Here is a 25,597-nt window from a genome sequence, read left to right as displayed (position 1 = left end):
CTTCACCCTTTTTCCCTGAAGGGGAAAAGAGAGCAGAACCTAGGGGAAGAAGGGAGGACTGTGTGGAATTCTTCCTTGAGCTGGCGAACATAACCAGTGGGAAAGAAAGTGAGGTAACAAGCTGCGAGGGATGGGACTTGAGGCTGGACAGAGTCTTGATGCCCAAGGTACCCAGTTGTTCCTTATTGGCAGAAGTGGAGGGGCTCGGAGGGGGAACCTGGATGTAATTGTCGATTATAGGCTGGGTGGTGAGATCTTCCTAATTATTTAATGTATACGTAACGAAATATAGATAAGTAATACTAACATGGTAATCGATCAGTAGAATAGTTGAATGTTTACTGTAAATTGAAATGATATAGTAATAGTGAATGACGTGTTTACTATAAATAGATAGTTTGGAAATGGTTTAATATAGATTATGGTTATTCGCTAATTTCTGGGTAGAACAGTAAGGCAAGTAGTTGATGCATTCTTTCCCAATATATACTGATACACCTCTAGAGAACTGTACACTGTCAGTTAACAATAAATGCTTAACTAATAATCAATATAGCATTATAGATGAATGTTGATTTAATCTGGAAAACACATAGGTATATAAACTATAAAAATGCCTATCAGTTTTCTGTAGAAATAAATAAATAAATGACACGAAATGTAGGCATAGCATACAATAACATATATATCTAAATATCAGACCTTCTGTCATACACAAGAATTTTTTTAAAACTAAAGGAAGAAATTAACTCAGCAAACCCTTCCCCATGTTTCTGATTAATTACATGATTTCTTTACAGTTCTGCACATATCTAGGGTTTGTAGCCACAGACGAGTTCGTAAAGAACCCATCCGTAGCCATGCACCCTGGTTTCTTAAAAACTAACCCATGAACTCTAATTTTACTGAACGCAAATATATACATAAAGTATTTTAAGCAAGGAGAAAATGAATGCCATAACCGGTATATCAACTGAGAAAAATCATGCACAACATAAACCCTCATTAACCAACCAAACCCCAAAGCTCAGAACTAGCTGTACAACAATAGGGTTTTACATAAATAAACACAAAAAAAATCAGTAATAAGGTTGTCATAGTTATATTCCGTTGAATTCAGTCCATTTGAATAACATTTCACAAAATTACAATTAAGTTTTGTCATAGGCTCAACTCAAAAGAGCATGAAACTATATTAATTTTGGGCGGATAGTTTGAACAGAAATAAACCCAAAAATTTCATTATATTACAAATTATAGTCTAAAACTCATTCTAGCCGAAGTTGCAATATCAAACAAATTACAAGCTCTCTACATCTTCCATCTCAGAGAATATTTTCTGAACCAAGGCACATTAAACGAGTTTCTGGAACACCTAGAAGGAGCAAGGAGAAGCGGAGTTCAGCACTGGAATCATCCTCAATAATGCACAAACCGAATTAGGCTTTCGAACCAAACCCTAAGGTAATACCTGCACAAAAAATCACCATGAGAAAGGAACCACCTCTGATATCATTCAACAACATTCAACCATGAAATGTAAGTAGGTTTACCTGTAGGAGAGCTGGGAAGCCATTGAAGCTGCGACTGAACCTATATGGAAATAGACCACCTCAGTGAGGGAAGATTTGGAAAAATACTTACAAGAAGATTAATAACATTACTTCAAGTGGAACAAAGGTTACCTCGAGATGTCGGGGCATTGATCCTTGCTTGAAGACCGTGAAGGACCTGGTCGGGCTCTCCATTGCTGCCCAAAATGCCATTGATCCGTTAAACAGTCCCAGAACTGTATTAATCCAACCTAAGTGGAATAAATAAGGCATAACAACATGAAACGAGCAAAATGGGGATGAGGATAGCACTTGGAGTCTTAGAAGCAATCTAGTAGAAGAGTTTCAGAAGTTCGCCATGACAGAGCAGAGTGACGAGTTAAAGGTGAACCAAATGAATGACTCCTTCTGGCAAGACAATCAAATAAACCTTCAGCCATACCAGAGAAATCAACACCGTCAATCGACGTCGATCGGATGATATAAAGGCAGCCAACACAACCTAGGGATCCTTCCACAATAAGTTAAGTAAGGGTCGAAAAAAATATTACAATGTGATTTCCGCCAAAATATTTCTCATTAATCTTGATATGGATCACAAAAGCTTAAATTCAACGAATTAAACATTTTCATTAGAGTGAGTTTTACATGAGAATTTAGCAATTATGAATTAATAAAATGTCCACATAATTGCATTGAAAGGCATAAAAAACATGTAAATGATTCCATACTCAACATAAACTCTATATATATAACAATGCCCATTTTAATTGAATTATATATATATATATATATATATATATATATATATATATATATATATATATAGTAAACGAAAAATAACAAAAAAAACAAATCTTGATAAGTGCTTTTTCAATCCTCTAAGAGAGATTTATAATTTCTTCTACCATCTAAAAAAATATTAATAACAAAAATGTATTAATCCATATTAAATCATAATTTTAAAATATTTATTATAATACCAACTTTCTTAATAATTTAATTTATAAAATTATGATTATTTAAAAACACTTTTTTCAAAAAATTTAAACATTAAAATAAAATCCTAAAAGAAATTAAGTAATTTCCTTAATTTTCTTAACTTTCCATATATCAAATTCAATCTTAGAAAAAACTAACCATAATTATTATATTTATAAAATAATTAAAATTAAAAAAAAAACAACAAACCAAACCACACAAAAAAAACTTAGGGTAATCTACGAGCACTTCTTTTCAAATGGTAAGCATAGAAATAAAATTTTAATTCACTAACTTATGATAAGGTCTCAAAGAAATTCAAGTATGATCATCATATCCATAAAACAATTGAAACTAAAAGAAAAACAAATTATGGTGCATGTAGGCAGGGTTGGAATTTGGATTTCTTTTTACCCGTCATACAATTTTTTTTTACATTTTGGGTATTTAGGCTTCCCGTCAAGACACGTTATGTTGAAAATCTTTTCCTTCAAAAGTGATATTCTTATAATAAATTAACCCTTCACCAATAAATGTTTGATTAAAAAATTACCCTTCAATAACATAATTATGTTAAAAATTTTCATATATTTACTCCTTGAAAAAACCAAAATATGAAAAAACTCAATTGTGAAGGTTTCAACAAAAAAGTGTTAAATATTTGAAATTTACTAATTGAAAGTATATATTTAGTCCCAAGTAAAATACAAGATGGTTATCCATTGCATATATTTAAATTATCATTTAAAACCAACAATTTGTAACTCAATTTTGGAAGTTTCAACAAAAAAAAATGTTAAACATTTTAAATTTGCTTAGTATATATAGGAGTCCTCTATCGAGGCAGAGGAATTGCCGAGACAGCGAAATGTAGCTAGAATTTGGGCAAAAAAAAATCAAAAGATCTTGTAGAGGTAGTTTTTGAATGTTGTTTTTGAAGGTGGAAATGGATTCAACACCTTGTTTTTTATGGTGGAAATGGATTCAGCACCATCAAAAACATCTAGGACACCTAAAATTTTGAAGTTTAACAACTATAACTTGGATTTACAAAAATCCTTTCTAGATTTTCTCTAAATATAACCTGAATTTCCATAACTTTCCAGGCAATTCCTCCGGCGAGTTAGACTGCGCTGTATATAATTAGCCCTAAGTAAAATACAAAATGGTTATCCATTGCATATATTTAAATTATCGTTTAAAACCAACAGTTTATATTATGCAACCTGAATATTTAGATGCCTAATCTTTAAATTATCATTTAAAATCAACAAGATTTGTAATAAAACTAACTTCCATATAAATTCAGAGATAATTTCTCACGTTATCTAATATAAAGTTTGATACAAAATACCCAATGGGCAGGTTGTCGACGAAGGTGAGTAGCATCTTTAACTTGCTTCCCCTCATAGGCTAATTCAGCATGCATCTCCATAGCCATGGCATCTCCATAGCCATGGCGTCAACCAGCTGCCTCAAATGATACAAAGCATTAGAGCATCCCTCCTCGAAATCACACAGAATTCCCACCACACGTTTCCACTTGCCCCTACTCCTCATCGGCCTCACCACCACGAAAAGGCAACTGTGCACGACACCGCAGCACAAGCCACAACCAGTCCCAACGCTGCCTTACTGATAACTCCTGCTCCAATACCACCTCCATGGAAATCTACCACAAAAACCAGAAATAGACATAAATTCTCATCAATTACCCCTACAGCAGCAAAAGGCATTCACCAACCCAATCCATCGCTCAAATAGAACCCAAGAATCCAAATCCAATAGAAATTCGCTTCTCTGAGTTCCTTCCTCTGACCCAGAAGAGTCAAACCAACCAAGCAATCGAATCAACTATCATGTCCTATGAAAATGCATTTCGAGATTCCAAGAATCCCCCCCACTCCCCCACAGGATGAATTCTTCTTTGTCGGTCCTCTCAAGACGGGTGCATATTCTTGAGGGAGTAGTCTACCCAGGCGGAGGAATGGCTTAGTTTCCGTCACTGCCCGGAGAAACCTCAGGCTCCGGCTGCCGTCAATTCCTCCGCCCTCCGCCACCCTCCACCAACCTCTGCGAGCTCCACCCAGCTCTGCCACCCTTCGCATTAATGTCGACGACTGACAGGTTCCTGACCTACATTCTGATTTCCATCGCGTCTTGCACGGGAAGTTAATTCACCATGGAATTTGAATTACTCCAAAAACCCACAGGTTTCTCCCTCACCAATTCGACCTGGCATCCCCTGCAACTCACCAGGTAACCAGGTAACCATAACATTCTGGAAAATTTGTTGTTGGGGGTTGCACTGTTAGCAGTCACAAAAATCTAATGAAAGTTCTCCACTACATTTCTTTGGAGTCTATGATGGACATGGAGGTGCCCAGGTTAGCCTCATTCCTAACGCAATGCATGGTAGTTAATTGAATCCGAATTTTAAAAGTATTTATCATTTTGCAAGCCTCTCAAATCCTTATATGCGAGTTTTTAGTTTTGTATTCGTTATTCTGTTTTCAAGAGATTAAAGTTGAGAAGGACTATTTGCAGGCTTCCAATTTCTGAAAAGACTGCCTCCATCAGGCACTGGTCGAGGAGTTAGACGCAATAATGAGTGGCGAGGGATCCGACATCGATGGTAGTAATAGCAACTGGAAGAGACTCTAGGAAAGGGCTCTAGTTAGTTGCTTCAAGAAAGTGGATGCTGAAGTTGGACATGAGCCTAACAGAAGAGATGACTCAAGGGAGGGAAACCACATGGAATGTTGTTCAGAGCCCATTGCCCCTGAAATTGTGGGAAATACTGCTATTATTGCTATTGTGGGGTCATGTCAGGTTATCATTGCTAATTGTGGAGATTCAAGAGCTATTTTATGCCGTGGAGGGAAGGCCATTCCACTTTCAGATGATCACAAAGTATGCCTTGTTTTCTTTGGAGTAACACTGTTATTGACCACAGTTTATCATTTTGTCAAACATTTCCTTGCATCAACACATATATGCTCTCTGATTTGGGGATCTAACTCAATATTTTTGTGATTGTAGCCCCAAAGAACAGACAAGATGGCAAGGATTGAGGCAGCGGGGGGCAAGGTTATTTTTTGGAATGGATATCGTGTTTTAGGAGTGCTGGCAATGTCAAGGGCCATTGGTATGATATGTTTGTGGCAAGATAACAAGTATTTATGTGTGCTTTGGTGCTTTCCTGGTACTTGATATATCTATTATCATTTCTAATACTTGCTAGTGATCGCTATTTGAAGCCATCTATTATTCCTCACCCTGATATTACATTCACTGAATGGGTAAAAGAAGATGAATGTCTGATACTGGCCAGTGATGGATTATGGGACGTTATATCAAATGAGGAGGCGTGTCATATTGCTTGAAGGCGCATCGCTCATTGGCATAATAAGAATCCAGTTTCATTTTTAAAAACAATGGATTAGTCAATGGACCCTGCAACACAGTCAGCTGCTAATCATCTCTGCAAGCTTACTATTCAGCGTGGTAGCTCTGATAATATAATGGTTTTGGTTGTGGACTTGAAGGCAAAAAGGAGGCGGGCACGGAGAAGCTGAAACCATGAAGCTTAAAGTTACTCATGCTGCATTGATGTTCCTCCAAGGAAAATTGTACCATTAGAGTTGTTGATATCCCAAGGTGATTGCTTTCATTGATTTTTTTTTTGGGGATGGGTAAATACTGGAAAGTAGGAAGCATCCTGTTCTTTTTCCTAATGGGAAATTCACTAGAAAAGAGACCAGTTCTTGATAATCAATGTTCAGAGGTCTTTAAACAATTGTTGTAATATAACATTTTTCTTGGCCCTTTTATCCTAGGACAATTGACCGCAAAGTTGACTAATATAGGATGATGGGTGCAACATTGGAAATATTTTGTCCTTCTAGAATCTTGGACAAAATATTGAAATTTTTTAGGTATGGACAATAGATTCTTGTGGATATGTTCTTTGCTTCAATTCAGTGGTGTCATTCCAGATACTGAAACCATGTAATGCAAATATGCCCAAGTGGGAGATAAATTGCCACCTTGAAGTTTCATTTTGTAGACTAATATTGACTTAAGAGTCATGAAAATGACCCTAAAATGTAGGGTTACTTCTTTGTAACAAACATGCTGATGGACATATATTTTATCTCATCTAATTCACTTCAGCTCTTAATCAGGAGAATGGGTCTTTGGAGGACTGGACCTTTGAAAGGCCATGACAAAACTCCATAATGATTTTAATGAAGCTGCATGATATATTAGGGATGAGATTATCTGAAGTGTATTTACACATTCAATGAAATACAATATAAGTGTATTTTTTTACAGGCTTTGCCAGTTATCTACTCATGTGAAGCATTTTGGATACCAATATCTTAAAGATATTTTTTTCTAAAAAGTTCCTCTATTCTGAAGGAACAACTCTATTTGAAAAATTGTTTGTGTTACTTGAATTTAGTTTTAAGATAAATTGTTCCTTCTATGATTTCCATATATTTATTTATATTTTTTTAAATCTAGGGGAATTGGTAGCTCGTTGGGATTACCTGGGTAAGGCCCAGGTTCAAAGCCAACGACTGCCACTATAATCCTAGGCCATTGCTGGCAGCTTGCGAGCCAGCACATACATCTGTTTATATTGCATTTATTAATATTTGGATATGTAGCACCATTGTTGTCTGTTTAGGGAATATTACCATATACCAGATTCTACAGTGAGTTTCCAGGGCCAACATACAATCTTTAATGCCATTCTTGAAGTTATATTTGAGCATGTACCATGTAGCTACTTCTACAGTGAGTTTCTAGTGCCAACATACAATCTTTAATGCCATTCCTGAAGTTATATTTGAGCATGTACCATGTAGCTACTTTATGAGTGAAGTAGGTGCTGAGAATAGGACAAGTTTTCCTGGTCCTTGTTTATCCCCATTGTTTCAAGATGCTACCTTCTAAACTGGAAGTGATTTAAAGTTAGCACCAACTTTTTAAGTTTGGACCTGACATGCATCCCAATGTAGCTGAGCTTGAGGTTGTATATTTCAAGTTCCAATATTTGATATGTTGGCTATTCATTTGAAATAGAGATATGCATCCTTGACCTTGACGTACAAATCAGACATGGATTTAGATTCTCTGAGCTTGCCTCATATGCAAAGCATTAGCCAAATTCAGTGCACCCTTAACACACATGGGGATGTACAAAAATACAAAGAGTTGATGGATCAACCCACCCAGATTATAAAATGGATCTCACTTCTCTCAGTACAAAAACCATTTTTACTGGACAATCACAATTTCATGGATGTACAAAAATACAAAGAGTTGAGTTGATGGATCAACCCCACCCAGATTCAGTGCACCCTCAACACACATGGGGATGTACAAAAATACAAAGAGTTGATGGATCAACCCCACCTAGATTATAAAATGGATCTCACTTCTCTCAGTACAAAAACCATATTTACTGGACAATTAGAATTTCATGCAAATCTTTTTTCCATTTCTTTCCCTTGTCAGTTATTCCTTGATTCGCTGGTTCAGGTTTTTTTTCCTTATCTTGCACTTAGGCTTCTAGAGTTTTGGTGTTTGGAATCGATTTACAAATAGTCCCACTCGTGTTCAGTCACAAGGCTTACCATAAAATGCATGGGTAGGTTTTCTGCCACAGCTGTTGGACAACCAAGTCACTTCCTCGCTATTTTTTGGCTTCATCTTATGTAGGTTATAAATGTCTATGGTAGCTACGTTCTCTACTCATTTTTGTGTTCTCAGTTTGTTATTTGTTCAAAGGGAACATGAATAGAATGGTAATAGGTGAGGGTGTAGTTTTTATAACTGTCAAAACAACCAATTTGTGAAATGACCATATATGCAATGGCTCCAATTTGGTGGCTGCAAGAATGCACAGATGGTTCATATTTGTTTACTTATGTTGTGATATAAAATATTTTTTTCTAACAGATGTAAACTAGTACCAGTTTTGACAAGCATATAAGATGTAGTAATCTGAAATTCATCAAACTAAACTCAGAAGACAGGTTGATCATATGGTCCACATTTAGAATTTCACCTAGCTTATGAATCTGCACGCATCATTTGTAATAATGTGATTTAATAATGATCCTTCAACATTTGGATTTTGAAATTTTTCCTTCAAAGATTGTTAAAAGTCTCAGCAATTAAGATTTTTTCCAACAAATTATTACAAATAGGCTTTCAAACAAGATTTCTGAGTTGCAGTTAGCAAAAGTTAACTCTATTTATGTTTTCATCATAATTTGGGAGGCTTTTATATAGGAGTAGTCTATCCAGTCTCTGATAATTCACAATTATCATTCTGACTGCAGTCATCTCCAGTTCCATCTGAAATATTATCATACATGGGAGATATTTCTTCGTTTTCTTCATGTTTACAAGATCAACGCAATGCCATCAATAACTCAGATACTTAGGTTTCAACAACCAGATGAGAAAATCAGAAAGGCCTCGTCTAACTATTATAAGTTTTGGAATTTTGGCCATAGTAATCAGAAATAACAAAGTCCCATGGGATGGCCATGCATTTATGAAGCATATAGAGGGAATTATTAATTTTCAGTTATCGATTTTCACCATGCATTTATAAAACATGTGGATTTAACCATGCATTTATGAAGCATATAGGTGGATTTATTATTTTTGAAGCTATGGGTTTGGCATTATGGATAGATTCATTACTTTACATCAAACAACTTTGAGAGGTTTTATTCTTTTAAATTTATGAAAAGTTGACATTACCTTATCTTAAAGATTGCACCCTGGATGCGGTCACTTTTTTCCTTTCATGGTATTAGCATTATGTAAGGGTAACACAGGAAATCTCTCAACCAGAAAGAAACGACGTCAGAACGTTTTTTGGGTAAGAAATTGGCTATTATTTTTTTCAGAAAAATTGATCATATAGGTGTTTGAATGGTTTTTTTTTTTTATGGTGGAAATGGATTCAGAACCATCAAAAACCACATGGATACCCAAAATCCTGAAGTTTGACAGCTATAACCCAACTTTCCCAAAATTTCTGCCAGATTTTGACAAAAATCATGACTACTCTAAAAGAAACAGGTTGATTATGGAAAACCAGTGAAAAGAATTTTTACAAACAAATATATTTATAAAGAAAAGGAAAGTGCACACACAACCACAAACCTGAAACAAGAAGGTATGTAGTAGATGGCCAAAAACCAAGCACATCAACAACCATTCAAAACACTCATATTTAGTAGTCATATAAACATCTCTTAAAACTTTCATCATATAAGTCTCCAAAACCTAAAGATTTCTTCTAAACCACATTTGAGAATGTTCTTGAAAAAAAGAAAATTGTTCGTAAAGAAACTTTACATACCAGAGTGAACCATGAAAGCAATAACACTCACCTCAACTATTCCAATTGTTACATTTATTTTTTTAAGGTTAGCAGAACATTACATATTACATATGTTCACATTGTTCAGTCAAAAAAGATTTAGAAACATTGATGGGAAATTTCCCATTCCAAAATATTGTATGAGATAATTTAATTAGGCCAAAATTACATAAATGCAAAAACATTTATATTAATAAATTTCCATACTATGCATGAAATATTTTAACTCTTATGAATTGTAACCTTTTAGTTGGGTTAACATACATGTTCAATGAAATATTCTAACAAGATTGTGCAATCACATTCCTCAATCTATTCACTAAAAAAAGTTGAGGGTAAAACCTAAACATAGATTTACTGATAAGGAGTAAAACCTAAACAACAAAAGTCATGACCTTGCTGATAATGGTATGATGGCTGTGTGTGAGAATACCTAATCCAGATTCCAGACATAAAATATGTATTGTTTAGAAAAAGTGGGCACATATCAATTAAGCTAGTCCAACTCAAATATATATGTTTGATAAGATAGAAATTTTATATCAATTACACAAACGATCAAATCAGGTCAATGGGACCCAAAGGTACATCAAGCTACAATGACCATGTGGGAGCGATTAGGCATCTCCTAGAAGGGTAAATTACAAAGGTGAGTTGGACACCTCGAATTTCTATGTCGTCCATCTCCTTTATGACTAATTAAATACTGTACAAAACAAAATCCTGTCGAATAACAGAGATATTTACATTTATTTTGATTCTTGTCTGCCAAAGAATATCTGTACAAGTAAAAGCCAGGCCCCTGCATGAATTGGTGGAAAACTGGCAGCTGCTTCACTAGTGTGCTGAAGTGACTGAATTTCCAGTCTCAGGCAAGAGAATTGTTTGAGCAGTTCTTGAAGAGTCCCAACTGTGAAGGATTCAAAGAAGAGAATGAGCTTTCTTTTTTGCTTTAGGAGTACCAGATGTGAGAAGATTATACGGAGAAGGCATTAATGATGGAAATCTCAACAAACTATTTACAATTTTGTCACTTCCACTATAGCACAATGGTAGCAAAATAGAAATAAATTGTACTTGCATTTAGTTGAAGATGAACCCAATCTTAAATGGTTGACTATTAGAGGGATTGCAGAGGTTTCACTAACTGCAAGTAATCCTCTTAGCTCTCTTAGAAGAATAGCCAGAACACCAATTGCATATTTTCTAGTTTTTATCTAAGAATCCCTTTGTAGAGGAAAAACTAGTGCAAGATTTGGAGGAAGTGGGGTGGTCACATGGGAGATTTAGCATAGTAGAGCATCATGATGGATGTGATTTCTTAGAGAAATATTGACATTTCCTTACTTATGACACACTGAGCATGAGAAAGATTTGCTTTGATTTAAAAAGACTAGGTCCTTACTATTATGATAAATCCACAAGCACAAGATTTGAAATACAGAGAAGTCAAGCCAAAATAGAGTTGTGATATGGGAAAACTATTGGGATGAAATCCAAGGTGGAGACGAGAAGAGTGACTGAGTGATTGAGAAATAAGTGTTATTAAGAATAAATTGATTATAAACATAGTAAAGAAACCTTTCATCACTGATCAACAACCAACGAACAAATCACATAACATATCAATATCTCTCTAGAAACAAAGATTTGAGAAGGTGTTTGGAAGGATTAGACAACATCATAATGTATTAATGATAATCACAGAACCATGAAAAAGTTACTTTTCTCAAAATACATTTGTCCATGTACATGGAATATATTACATTTGTCCACAAATTCGTCTCCCATACAAAAAACCGTACTCATTGCATGTTGGGGAAAAATAAAACAGTAACAGGTTCTTCTTTAGTGAAAGAACCATGCTATGATAGACCCCGGAAAAATGATAACGACAACCCATTCGCACAATGGGGATTTATATTGATGGTGATCAATGATTTTTGTTGCAGTGGATGGTGATCCTATGTCATATTTTACATCTACATATGTGCTTAAAATTGCTCTGGACATTATATCAGTGGACACATTTTCAATATCTGCAGAGCGATTGATGGTAAAATGTTGAAATTGACAACTCCAATTTATTCCTTCCTTATGAAGAGGTTTTAAATTGTCCTTAAGAACCCGGTAGATGCCTTTCATCTGATTACATATCAACTCCGAGTTGGTGAAGACTTCAATATCATTGACATCATGTTGTTTTGCCTCTTTTAACCCTTCAACAAGGGAAATGTAATATGCCTCATTGTTTGTCGTCATTCCAGGCACTTCTCTCTTTCCATGAAATAAATGACTTGTTGCCATATTGTAAAAGACGAATTTAATAACTGCTCGACTGGACTTGGAAAGTAGGACATTTCAATGCATAAACGCCACTTTTGCACCATTTTTTACACTTCAAAAACCTGAAAAATAAGATAACAGTAAATTCATGTTAAACAAGTAGACAATTATCTATTTCCTAATACTCAACATGTTTTTCAATCACATATAATTTAAAAAAGCAGATAATTTGTGTTCATTTACACTGCAACACTTTCAATACTGGCAACTATTCTACAAAAAACACATTTAGCAATCACCACTTTATATAGATGAAATGCTCATTATAGGACCCAAATACATCTATGGGTTTTAAAATAAATGATACTGAATTAGGCTTCTCTAGTTTTTGAATGCCATATGCAAACTCTAAAAATATTTATCCTTACCAACTGTCCATACACCAAAAACCACATAACCCTAGACTAACAAAGCATTGTCTAAGCAAAACATGATTCATGTATATGCCTTATGTGTGACAGAAATGCCATTTGTCATATAACATCACAAGAAATTTATTCAGCCACTTTACATGAACGGTTCCTTCACACTACACCTGTTAAAGGTTGAACTTCATCAACAACATTTGGAACAACTTGTCTATTACAATTGGGGGATAGGGTAGACTCTAAAGCTATCTTTGGGTTGAAGTAATAGCACTCCACCACTCTCCTACCAATATTATGGGCAGGTTTTTGTTTTTCCTTGTGGATCATTGATGTCTGGGTGTCATGCCTTGTGGATAATCTTTGGGTTTGATGTGATAGCATCTTCCTTAGTTTTGATACTAACATTGCAAGTAGTTTCTGTGTAATGCCTTGTAGAGCATCTTTGAAATTGGCTCTGGCTTTGGCTTTTGCATTGCAAGAAATTACTATTGTAATGCCTTATAGAGCATCTTTGAAATTGGCTTTGGCTTTTGGTTGTCATCTATGTGATGTTGCAAGCTATTTTCAAACTCATGTGAAATTTTGATGTTGCAGTGCATGCTGATGGCAATGTCGTGAAAATGCTTGTGGGGAATAAGTCTAATTTAGCTCATATAAGGGAAGTTACTGTGGAAGATTGGAAGAGGCTTGCCGAATCAGAGGGGTTGTTCTTCATTGAGACCTCTGCTCTAATTAATACAAATGTATTATCTGCATTCCAAATTGTGGTCAAGGAGATTTACACTAATGTGAGCAAGAAAATGCTGATTTCAGATTCGTATAAGTCTCAATATTATGGATATATATGGAGATGGGGATGGAGTGGAACCACCCAAGACAAAGAATTCTTGCTGCTGAGGATTCAAAGAAAAAGCTCCTTTGTTTCTGGGCTCCTTGAATATTATTTGCTTCATATGATCTTTTGTTGATTGAGATCCTTAAGGTTGCCTTAGGATAATATAATTTTTTTTGTTTATTAGGAAAGTTTCAATATGTTCGATAATTTTTTTTTTTCAATTTTATGAAGAAACCAGTAAGGGTCCCCAACTAGGCTTCTTAGGCTTGAGTCGTAGATGCTGTACATAGAGCAAAATAATAGTGATGTATTAAGTAATACATGCAAAGCAATCATTTTTAGAATGTTTTAGTCAAACTGATCTTCATTTTGTTTGAAAACATTTAGGGAATCTGGATTCTTGGATGGAGGTTAATGGATAGTTTGCAGATGCCCATATCTATTGTCTGGCTCAATGTTGTAAACATTATTGCTACAGAATTCTAGGAATTCCTTCTCTGATTGTCCTTGAAGCAAGTTTATGTATATGGTATTAGCAATTTAATGAAAGCTCTTGTTAGATTTTCTTCTATGATTGTCCTTGAAGCAAGTTTATGCATATAGTGAGAAATTTAATGAGAGCTCTTGCCAAATTTTGTTTGGGGGCAATATATTACCAAACCTAACATGAAAAAGCCTCACGATTTCATATAAATTGGCGCTGCAATTTGTAACATGAACTTGACTTCCTAGATCATGCCTGCGAAGTAGGTAATAGATCTCATCCTTTAATGTAATAGAAATTCCATTTCTGAACAGTATAGTAGATGCTTGTACAGGTTGCATAATGTAGAATTGTAAGCAGTATAGATGACAACATGAATGAGCTATGTTCAACTATCACATAAAAGAAAAATTCTTGAACCTCAGTAATTCTGACATATACAAAGATCCTCATGTGTTTCATAAACATTTATCTTTTATCACCCAAAGATAGTTGTAGAGTCTACCCTAGATTGGTGGAGTGCTATTACTCTACCCTTTGTCTCCAATATTATTGCTATCCTTCTGTCTGCTAATTTTTCTCATTTTACAACCTCTGTGACAACGTTGTTAAAGAAATGTGTTTGTTTTTCACTGATTACCTTTTGTTAATCTTGACCCTGCTGACTTTCAGTTCCAAAGCATGTAGGAGACCTAATGGTTGTGTTGAGAATCCAAGACCTAATGGCTATGTTGGGAGATTGGCTATTGTGGAAATGGACCACCCATTAGATAAGAGAGCGCACAAAATTTTATCGGGCAAGAATTGTGATAGTTTTGATCATCACTGCAATATGAAAAATTACGAGAATTGTGGTTCCAGTGATGTCATTAACACCCAGAGCCTTCATTCCACAGCTGCAAGTGAAAGAAGGTAAGAGATGTCTATTGCGCAATTTCTGAATGCTTTCTCGGTATTTTAATGTCTGTGGCATTATTGGGGGCTTATTTGGTTTTGAAAGAAAGAGAATTCGAATTTTTACAATAGAAAAGGTGGCTGGAGGGACTGCCACAGGTAAAATCTATGGTGGCAAAAGGAATGATATATTTTGTATAACTATAGATGTTTTATTTTTTTTAGATTGTTAATTAGTATACATCTTGTAGTACTAATTCATGGAATTTTCCATTACACGTTTTTAATTTTTGCATAAAAACTTTGAAATGTGGGAGATGCTTCACCAAATAATGGTGATTAGCTAATAAAATTCCCAATTGACTGAAAGCAGATTACAGAACTATCCCTGCTTTTCACAGGATGCATATGTATACTACTACACAATTTTAGAAATATATTTTTGAGAAAATTGGCAACTGTTTCAGAAATGTTTGTTTATGTAGAAGTCTAGTTTTTCACTGCAAACTCCTCAGTGTATTAGTTTTACATCCAGAATAACTTGAACAATAAAGACATGGCTGAGGGGTATTTCTTCCATCAAAATCACCCAATGCTTTCACCCAACCTCTTCCACAAAAAGTCTAGGGCTTGATGAAATTAGAAAATAGTTAGTTGGCAATAATGTTGAATAAGAATTGCTTGATTTATGTAGGATAAACCCTACTTCAACAAAATTGAATTGGCTCTATTTGAGATGACTGTTTTTTCTTCTTTTTTCTTCTCTTGGTTCTTTGATGTTAATTATTATGCCCCTCTTGAATCCCATCATTTTCTCTAACCAACCTATAGGTTGAACATATCCTACATAAGATCTAAAGTCTTCCTCACTCTGATAGATAAGAACACTTTTCATTCATCTTCATTTTCCAACTTTTATAGTTGGAGACTACTGGAATCCTGTTTGTTGCTTGTGGCCTTTATGGTAATAACAGGTAAACAATTCCTTCTGGTTGTCTTCTGAAAGTGATGAGATTATTGTTACCCTTCTTCAATAAAAGCAATAAATGCAATATAAATAGATGTATGCGCTGGCTCACAAGCTGCCAGCAATGGCCTAGGATTATAGTGGCAGTCGTTGGATTTGAACCTAGGCCTCACCCAAGTAATCCCAACGAGCTACCGGTTCCCCTAGATTTAAAAAAATATAAATATATGTATGGAAATCATAGAAGGAACAATTTATCTTAAAACTAAATTCAAGTAACACAAACAATTTGTCAAATAGAGTTGTTCCTTCATAACAGAGGAACTTTTAGAAAAAAAATATATTTAAGATATTTGTATCCAGAATGCTTCACATGAGTAGATAACTAGCAAAGCCTATGAAAAAATACACATATATTGTATTTCATTGAATGTGTAAATACACTTCAGATAATCTCATCCCTAATATATCATGCAGCTTCATTAAAATCATTATGGAGTTTTGTCATGGCCTTTCAAAGGTCCAGTCCTCCAAAGAGCCATTCTCCTGATTAAGAGCTGAAGTGAATTAGATGAGATAAAATATATGTCCATTAGCATGTTTGTTACAAAGAAGTAACCCTACATTTTAGGGTCATTTTCATGACTCTTAAGTCAATATTAGTCTACAAAATGAAACTTCAAGGTGACAATTTATCTCCCACTTGGGAATATTTGCATTACATGGTTTCGGTATCTGGAATGACACCACTGAATTGAAGCAAAGAACATATCCACAAGAATCTGCTGTCCATACCTAAAAATTTTCAATATTTTGTCCAAGATTCTAGAAGGACAAAATATTTCCAATGTTGCACCCATCATCCTATATTGGTCAACTTTGCGGTCAATTGTCCAGGGATAAAAGGGCCAAGGAAAATGATATATTACATCAATTGTTTAAAGACCTCTGAACATTGGTTATCAAGAACTGGTCTCCTATCTAGTGAATTTACCATTAGGCAAAAGAATAGGATGCTTTCTACTTTCCAGTATTTACCCATCCCAAAAAAAAAAAAAATCAACGAAAGCAATCACCTTGTGATATCAACAACTCTAATGGTACAATTTTCCTTGGAGGAACATCAATGCAGCGTTAGTAACTTTAAGCTTCATGGTTTCAGCTTCTCCGTGCCCACCTCCTTTTTGACTTCAAGTCCACAACCAAAATCGTTATATTATCAGAGCTGCCACGCTGAATAGCAAGCTTGCAGAGATGATTAGCAACTGACTGTGTTGCAGGGTCCGTTGACTGATCGATTGATTTTAAAGATGAAACTAGATTCGTATTATGCCAATGAGCGATGCGCCTTCGAGCAATATCACACGCCTCCTCATTTGATATAAGTCCCATAATCCATCACTGGCCAGTATCAGACATTCATCTTCTTTTACACACATATGTACTTGTTATCTTGCCACAAACATATCATAGCAATGGCACTTGACATTTACAACACTCCTAAAACACGATATCCATTCCAACAAATAACCTTTCCCCTGCTACCTCGATCCTTGCCATCTCGTCCACTCTCTGGGGCTGCAATCACAAAAATTTTGGGTTAGATCCCCAAATCAGAGAGCATATATGTGTTGATGCAAGGAAATGTTTGACAAAATGATAAACTGTGGTCAATAACAACATTACTCCAAAGAAAACAAGACATACTTTGTGATCATCTGAAAGTGGAATGGACTTCCCTCCACGACATAAAATAGCTCTTGAATCTCCACAATTAGCAATGATAACCTAACATGACCCCAAATAGAAATAACAACAGTAGTTCCCACAGTTTCATGGGCAATGGGCTCTGAACAAAATTCCATGTGGTTTCCCTCCCCTAAGTCATCTCTTCTGTTAGGCTCTTGTCCAACTTCAGCATCCACTTTCTTGAAGCAACTAACTAAAGCCCTTTCCCAGAGTCTCTTCCAGTTGCTATTATTACCATCGATGCCGAATACCTCGCCACTCATCACTGTGTCTAACTCTCAACCAGTACCTGATGGAGGCGGTCTTTTCAGAAATTGGAAGCTTGCAGATAGTCCTTCTCAACTTTAATCTCTTGAAAATAGAATAACGAATACAAAACTAAAAACTCGCATATAAGGATCTGAGAGGCTTGCAAAATGTTAAATACTTTTAAAACTCAGATTCAATTAACTACCATGAATTGCGTTAGGAAGGAAGCTAACCTGGGCACCTCCATGTCCATCATAGACTCCAAAGAAATGTAGTGGAGAACTTTCATTAGATTTTTATGACCGCTGGTAGTGCAACCCCCAACAACAACTTTTCCAGAATGTTATGGTTACTTGGTTACCTGGTGAGCTACAGGGGATGCTGGGTCGAATTGGTGAGGGAGCAGCCCATGGGTTTTTGGAGTAATTCAAATTCCATGGTGAATTAACTTCCCGTGCAAGACGCGATGGAAATCAAAATGTAGGTCAGGAACCTGTCAGTCGTCGACATTAATGCAGAGGGTGGCGGAGGGTGGAGGAATTGCCGACGGCTGGAGCCGGAGGTTTTTCCGGACGGCGACAGAAACCGGGCCATTCCTCCGCCTGGGTAGACTACTCCATTCTTGAGGACCATACGGGCGCCTGGGTGGCTGGCAGGTCAAATGCATCAAAATGCTTCGAACACGAACACCCGGAAAAATGCAAGAAACCGTCGTAAGATCATCGGCAAAGCGCTCAAATTTGCAAGCAAATTACTTGATGAAATGTTTGCACTGCGATGACACAATTTCCCAACGTTTTGATTTAAATTATTATTTTCTGCTCTATGCAAGGGAAAGGACAAGGTCAGTTGAGGGGGCCCTTAGCAGCCATGAATCTGCACCCATCCTTATCACATCAATCCCATTCAAACCAGAAAAAATACCCAAATATTTTAAAGCCCAAATTTTGCAAAAAGAAAAAGTAAATAAAAAGAAAAAGAAACCCTTGGTACTTTTTTGGGCTTTCTATATACCATTTGGAAAGTTACCGTTCCTACTCTGAATCTAGATAATGCGATCCATAATTTAATATGGTTATTGGTTACCGATGTTGATTAGAATTTAGCATATTTTCAGTGAAAAACACTTAGCCCAAAAAATACCCTGTTATATGAAAAATAAAGGGGCGTAAGAAAGTTTGGTGCATAAAAATGTTTTGGAAAAAGTTCCAAACGTCAAAAATACATCTTTTACTCTTCCAGGCATGTCACTCAAAATGGCCATTGACAAATTCCAGCTGTCAAATACGTGCAGAAAGCCTTATGACATGCAAAATTCCTGTCAAATTCCATCCCTGCATGCACGTGAAAGCCACCTTTCACTGTCCCTTCTCCCACTATTGTTTCTCAATTTCAATGGCCATTAAAGTCATGTTTAATTTTTTCCATGTTAAAATGTGACATTAGAAAAGAAATATTATAACTAAAATAGCAATGAAATGATTAACATAACTAAAATATTTTGATTATTGAAAAAAAAACATTATGTATATGTATATAACATCTAAGAAAATTAAACCAATATATATTAACCTTAAATGTATGAAGTATAGAGAGGAATTAATAAGTTGTAATTTTCTTTTATCAATTAGTACAAATGAATTAGTGTATAAGGTGTATTTAATTGATTGAAATTTTTTTAGATGAATGTAAAATTTTGGTGCTTGTAAATATTGGTATTTTAATGTTTATTATCAATATAAGCATATTAGTTTTTTTAATATCTAAAATATGCATTGATACTTTGAATAAAATATTAGTACATTGATGTTCATTATCAATATGAGCTTACTTAAAAAAAAAAATCTAATAAACTTCAACTTGCTAATTCTTTTAGTTATAGAGAAAATTTGTTAAAATTCGCCGACCATCTCTATTACTTAAGACACGTGGTTTATATTCAAATTTTTCTTTGTAATTATTAAGTTCCATTTTAGTACAGGTTCCTCATTAGGTTTGTCTATATATATTTTCTATAATTATATATAAATTTTAAAATAAAGTAAATCATAAAATAGTAGGAAATCAACATCAATAAATGTAAAAGAAATTATTATAGATTTGGAAATTACAAAGATAGATTACAAGCTTGAGTTATAACATAAAGTTATGAGTTTGAATTATGGACCTAGACCTGGACGTGGCCAATACCCATGAAATTCACCAAAGCTCAATTTTTTGTAAGATTCACCTAATTTCTAACTTCAAAATTGAAATGAGATAAACTTTTTCCTATTTTTATATTACTTAAACATTTACAAAATCCTTTATTAAAAAGTTTTCATTATTATATAATCACTTATGTACTTATATATGAAATAAACTTACATTTACTGTAACTTCACAAATAAATATAGAAAGCCTTAATCTATCTTAAACTTGGATAACTTGGATACTTATCACATATGGTTTTCTTTTATATATGTATATAAAAAATTATATATTAAATTTTTTTACTTTAAATTCACAAATTATATATATATATATATATATATATATATATATATATATTTTTATAAATTTCAATAATAATAATAACAATATAAAAATATAATTTTTAATAATAATAATAATAATCATAATAATTTAAAATTAATTTTTTTAATGATAATAATAATTTAATTTAAATTATTTAATATATATAATATATATATATATTTATATATATATATATATAATAATTTATTTATCCATAATATTTCCTGATATATTCTGGGTTAATACTGGCTTTCAAGTGCCTTAAAAGATAGACTTCGTATAAAGCTTGATCCAACATCCTCAACATATCGAGACCTAAAAGCAGAGGTTGAAATTGACCCATAATTGTCATAAAATTAGATTATTTTATAATTAGTTTGTAACTATTTATAATAATAAAATAATTCATAAAATATATATCATTAAATTTAAATAACAATAATGAATAAGTCGGTAAAACATCAAATAAAATAAATAATTGGAAAAAAGAACCTACACACAAATTAAAAATTTGAAATTATTAAATAGAATAAAACAAATTAAATATCTATGCATTAGCCCTCTCTGTGGCTCATTGGTGGTTGTGGGGGTGCAGCCCGATTCGTAGAATTGCTCTAGAGCTGCCAAAGGGCCTGTTGTGGGGGTGGCAGCTCGATTCCTAGAATTTCCCCATCGTTGTCAAAGGACCACACACTAGGATAGAGGAGTTGTGCACAATTACACCTACCCTAATCGTCTATCCCTTGGATGTTGTGGGGGGTTGGGGCAAGCCTCAACAACTGAGGTTCAATTTTTATATTTTTATTTATTTTTATATTTTAAATGTTTATTTTGTGAGATTTTTTTTATTTTTTTATTTTTAATTATTTTTATTTATTTTATTTTATATTTTTTTAATGTTTTTTTAAATATTTATTTTTGAATTTTGCATTTTTTTAATATATATATATATATCCAATTTTAAGGTCATAATCAAGTCAGATACCAAATTGGTGTATGAGACCCCATTGTTTGTGGGACAAGGGCTCTACCTCAGCGTAGGGATTTAACTGTTAAGTCTATGAAGACATACATACTCGACAACCTTATGGTTTTGAACTTGTGACTTCATAGGAGGAAACACATGTCGTTAGCCATTAAGCTCATTCAAGTTGTAGTTCCCTTGTTCTTAGGAGGAAACGCATACCTTTAATTTTTTTATTCTATTTTTTTTAATAAATTTTGATTTTATTGATTTATAATGTTTTAATTTTTTTCTCCATAATTTTGTTTTTTTTTCTCCTCCCCTATTTGTTTTAAATGTTTTTTTTTATTTTATTCTTTTAATTTTAAATAATTTAGTTTTAATTTAATATTTTGATTTATTTTTAATGTTGTTTTTCTTTAACAATAATTTTTTATTTTCTTGTTTTTACTTAAAATTCTATGAGAATCATTATTTAAAAAAAAAAAATCAAATGTTATCATTTCGACATATAAGATTCATAATTTTTTATTAAAGTTTTATATTTTTTTCCACTTTTTTTTCAATTTTTCCCATAAAAATATTGTATTTGACATGTCATTTTCAACAAAAGGTCAGGAAATGTATATTTGTTTTAATTATACCTATATGCAAGATGTATATTTTTCTCAAATGTTTACTTTTTTATTTTTTAAGTGACAATATTTTATGTACCTTGAAGTATTAATTACTGATACGTAAAAATAAATAAATAAATTAATTCATTAATTAAAAAATCATAACTTCGAAATATTACTTTTATTATTTTTTTTTTAATTTGCAAAAAATTAAAAATTCCATTAAAAAAAAATTGTAAGGAAAAAAAAAAACCACACAAATTTGAAAAACCCTTAAAAAACAAGCATCTTTGGAAAAAACAAGAAAAGAAGAAGACAACTTGAAAAATGGTTAAATAACCAACCTTTAAAAAAAAGTGCATATTTAAACATAAAAAAATTTAAAGTGTCAAAAGTATACCCTCGAAAAAAAAAAGTTTACGCTGCATCAACGCTTTTCAAAATCCACATGAAAATCACCAACATTTAAATAAAATTATCCATACTCAATATAACAGAAAATTTAAAGTGTCAAAAAAAAATGGTGTTATGTCAATGCTTTTCGAAATCAGCATAAAAAACACTAACATTTAAAAAAAATGTTTAATAATAAAATTTAAGTTTCAAAAATATGCTCTAAAAAATGTTGTACTCTAAATCAACACTTTTTAAAATCATATGATTTTTTGCTACCTCTAAAAATGAGAACTCGATGAAGTTCCCATTTGATTGGTAAGTATGTTAAATATGATTTTGCATTGTTTAGTTTCCTTTATTTCTACATCCTTATTTACCTATCTGTTGTAGTTGCTACAACACCATCCAAAATTTTGGGCATATCTAAAATTTCGGGTCCCCCACTCCTCGCCTCAAGCCATCTAGGGACACTCCATTTGTTCATTGGCTAATTCACCGCATGGCTTGTTCTTGTCAAACCTTGTCGATGCATTTGCTCATGTAATCATGCGATATATATTGCATTCTTTTGTCATGCCCTATCTTGTGCATCGACCCAACCCTTCCATTAGGGTTTTGGAAGTGTGATGTATTGACCAAGACTTCAAGTATTTTCCCTATACATTTCAAATCAATGGTGACACCATACGTAGGCAGGAAAGACCCCAATCTGGCTTTCATTATGATTGGCCATACTAGGGTTTGGAGAGAAACCCTAAATTGGCACAATAATGTTTCCCTGCATGATTTAACTTAATTCATATTCCTCCAGGGCTGCATTCTCTGTTTAGAAATTACGGTAAGAATCATTGAATGTCATGTTTCACCTGCTTTCATATTTAGTTCCCCATCCCAACATGTGCATTAGGGTTTGTAAGTTTGTCACCATTACGTGTGTCTTTGAAGCCCGACTTTGCATTAATCCCTGCCCTCTAAATGCATGGTCATGAGCATTTCAAGGAACGCGCCCTATGAGTGCACCATCACCTTGGGTATCATGAAATATTAGAGACAAGTGCAATTAATAGATCCAGAGGGTTTTGAGTCGGTCTCCAAACTTGAGCGCACTTGACCAACCCATATTATTTGTAGCACTTTGATTTGGATAAACCATTGTCTATGTGCCTGAAGTGAATTAGTTTATTTATTCATTGATTTCCATGTTCTCACATGAAAATATCACTATCACAGGCTCACTTGTTTTCATCCCACCTCCTTTTCAGGAAATTGATCAAGGATACCAGGGGTATATATTCAAATATGCAATAAGCAATCCCTTGGCCCGACAATGTTAAGATGCTCTCAAGATGAACTTCACCTACTCTCCTAAGGAATTTAATGGAAAATGAACTCGAAAAAAGATATGCCCTTTAGTGCGTGGTGATTATTTAATAGATGACATGGTGGATTCTTTTTGTTAACAAATAAAGGATTAATGCTTAGTTAAACCAATGTAACCCACTCGAAAGTATTATGGAAGTTTGTTTTTGCCGAGAGGGAACTATGGCCATGTGGTTAGCTACCTTGAAGGCCAACACACGCAAGAGGTGAGGCATGGAGCATAAGGGGTATTACATGGTCATCATAGGTTCATACATGTGGTTTTCCGCCATTAGAGAATCAGGATGTATCTCTTTTAGTAACAACAAGTCTTGATTTCTTTGGGGGTGGGAATCTGACAATAGAGGAAACTATAAAATTCACTGATCTGGAATAGAAGGAATTGAATGACATGTTTGTCATTCTTTCTGATGTGTGGGTTGATAGTGCATATCGTGGAAAAGCCAACCATAGTTTTGAATGGATATGAGTCGGTGGAAATTGCACCTTCTTTGTTTGTTCTTGTGGGCAACTTTTTCTCTCAACCATGCAATCTCGCTTTCCATGCTTTTCAAGAGCTTCGAACACAATTTGGTTGTAGAATTTTGTAGAATTTTTCCTACAAATCAGTTAGCTTTGATACCATGTAGAACTTTTTCTACAAATCAGCTAGCTCTGATACCATGAGAAATTTCCCACCTGTAGATCAACCTGGTAATGCAATGTACTAAAGAAAAACACTTGATCTACTTCTACAAACAATTTAGTGAAAGCTTAATCAACCATGAGAAATATCAATAAGAACACATATAGCTGATAAGAAGGAATCAATCAAACATATCACAGAAGAATCTACCTGGGGAAAGCACCCGCCTAGAACCCCATCTCTGTATTATCATACAAGTGGAAATATAGTCTAGATTACACAAATCCTTAGCTCGGAAGCTATCCAGCTCTCAGTACAATCCCTCTTCTACTCATAGACAGTCAAAGTCTTCTCACAAACCTTCTCCTTTGCCCTCCAAGCCTCATATTTCCTTGTGCAGTTTCCTTGGGGTCCAGTGCTTCCACCTATGTGAATTGGCCTCTTCACACACTCACTAACCTCTGATCTAACTGCACAAACTTGAAGGAGATAAATCCTTGTCATGGATGAGCTTCCTTTATAGGAAAAATATTCATCCAACTGATATTACATTGTCCCTTCTCTGATCTCAAACGGGTCTCTGTCTGAACTGACATGCATGAGTTATTTAAGCTATAATATCCAGTTATCTAAAAATACCAGTTGTTACATGCATGCAAGCATTAAAAAACTGAATCTCATTAATTTAACAACTTGTTAAATTAATCTAACTCGACTTGACTCAGTTAACTGAGCCAACTAATTACAACTAATCCTCATCCTTTAACTGATGGTTAAATCCCTCAATCAAAGGAGAAATTGTTGCATGTCCTCAAATAGACTTCAAGTTCATAATTACTTAACTAATTAACTCATGGAGAATTAATTAATTAATATTCCAAACTGTTGGTAAGACCAAATTCAAAATTTACTTCCTATTTCTAGTCTAGGGACTGACTAAAATAGGAATCCACACTAAACTGCTAAAAATAGAACTTCTATTTTTAGCACTTCCATTTTTCATTCCCTGTTGCCCAATCCAGCACTGGTACCCAAACTGCTATTTTTAGCAGTGCTATTTTTAGCAATTTATTGTTGCCACTTTTCAACACTCCCTGTCAACAAGAAAGGCTTCCTCTCGAACCTGATCTTGTGCCTCTGGAATGTTCTGCATGCAACACATCTACCAAGTGTGGTTGCTCCAACAACTCTTGGAACAAAAAAAACTCCCAACTGACCACTTTGTTGGGATAGAAACATACTCTGATGATGAAGC

The 25,597-nt window shown here is 34.2% G+C and overlaps 1 pseudogene; it reads left to right on the top strand.

The window, feature by feature from the left end:
- Positions 1–4,644: 4,644 nt before the first annotated feature.
- On the top strand, positions 4,645–6,259 carry LOC149230712 (putative protein phosphatase 2C 6; annotated as a pseudogene).
- The last annotated feature ends 19,338 nt before the right edge of the window (positions 6,260–25,597 follow it).

The sequence above is a fragment of the Pinus tabuliformis genome, chromosome J (assembly GCF_031772625.1).
Source record: "Pinus tabuliformis cultivar Carrire ecotype Pingquan chromosome J, CPIR1, whole genome shotgun sequence".
Taxonomy (NCBI): domain Eukaryota; kingdom Viridiplantae; phylum Streptophyta; class Pinopsida; order Pinales; family Pinaceae; genus Pinus; species Pinus tabuliformis.
This window is presented reverse-complemented; position numbering and strand designations above follow the sequence as displayed.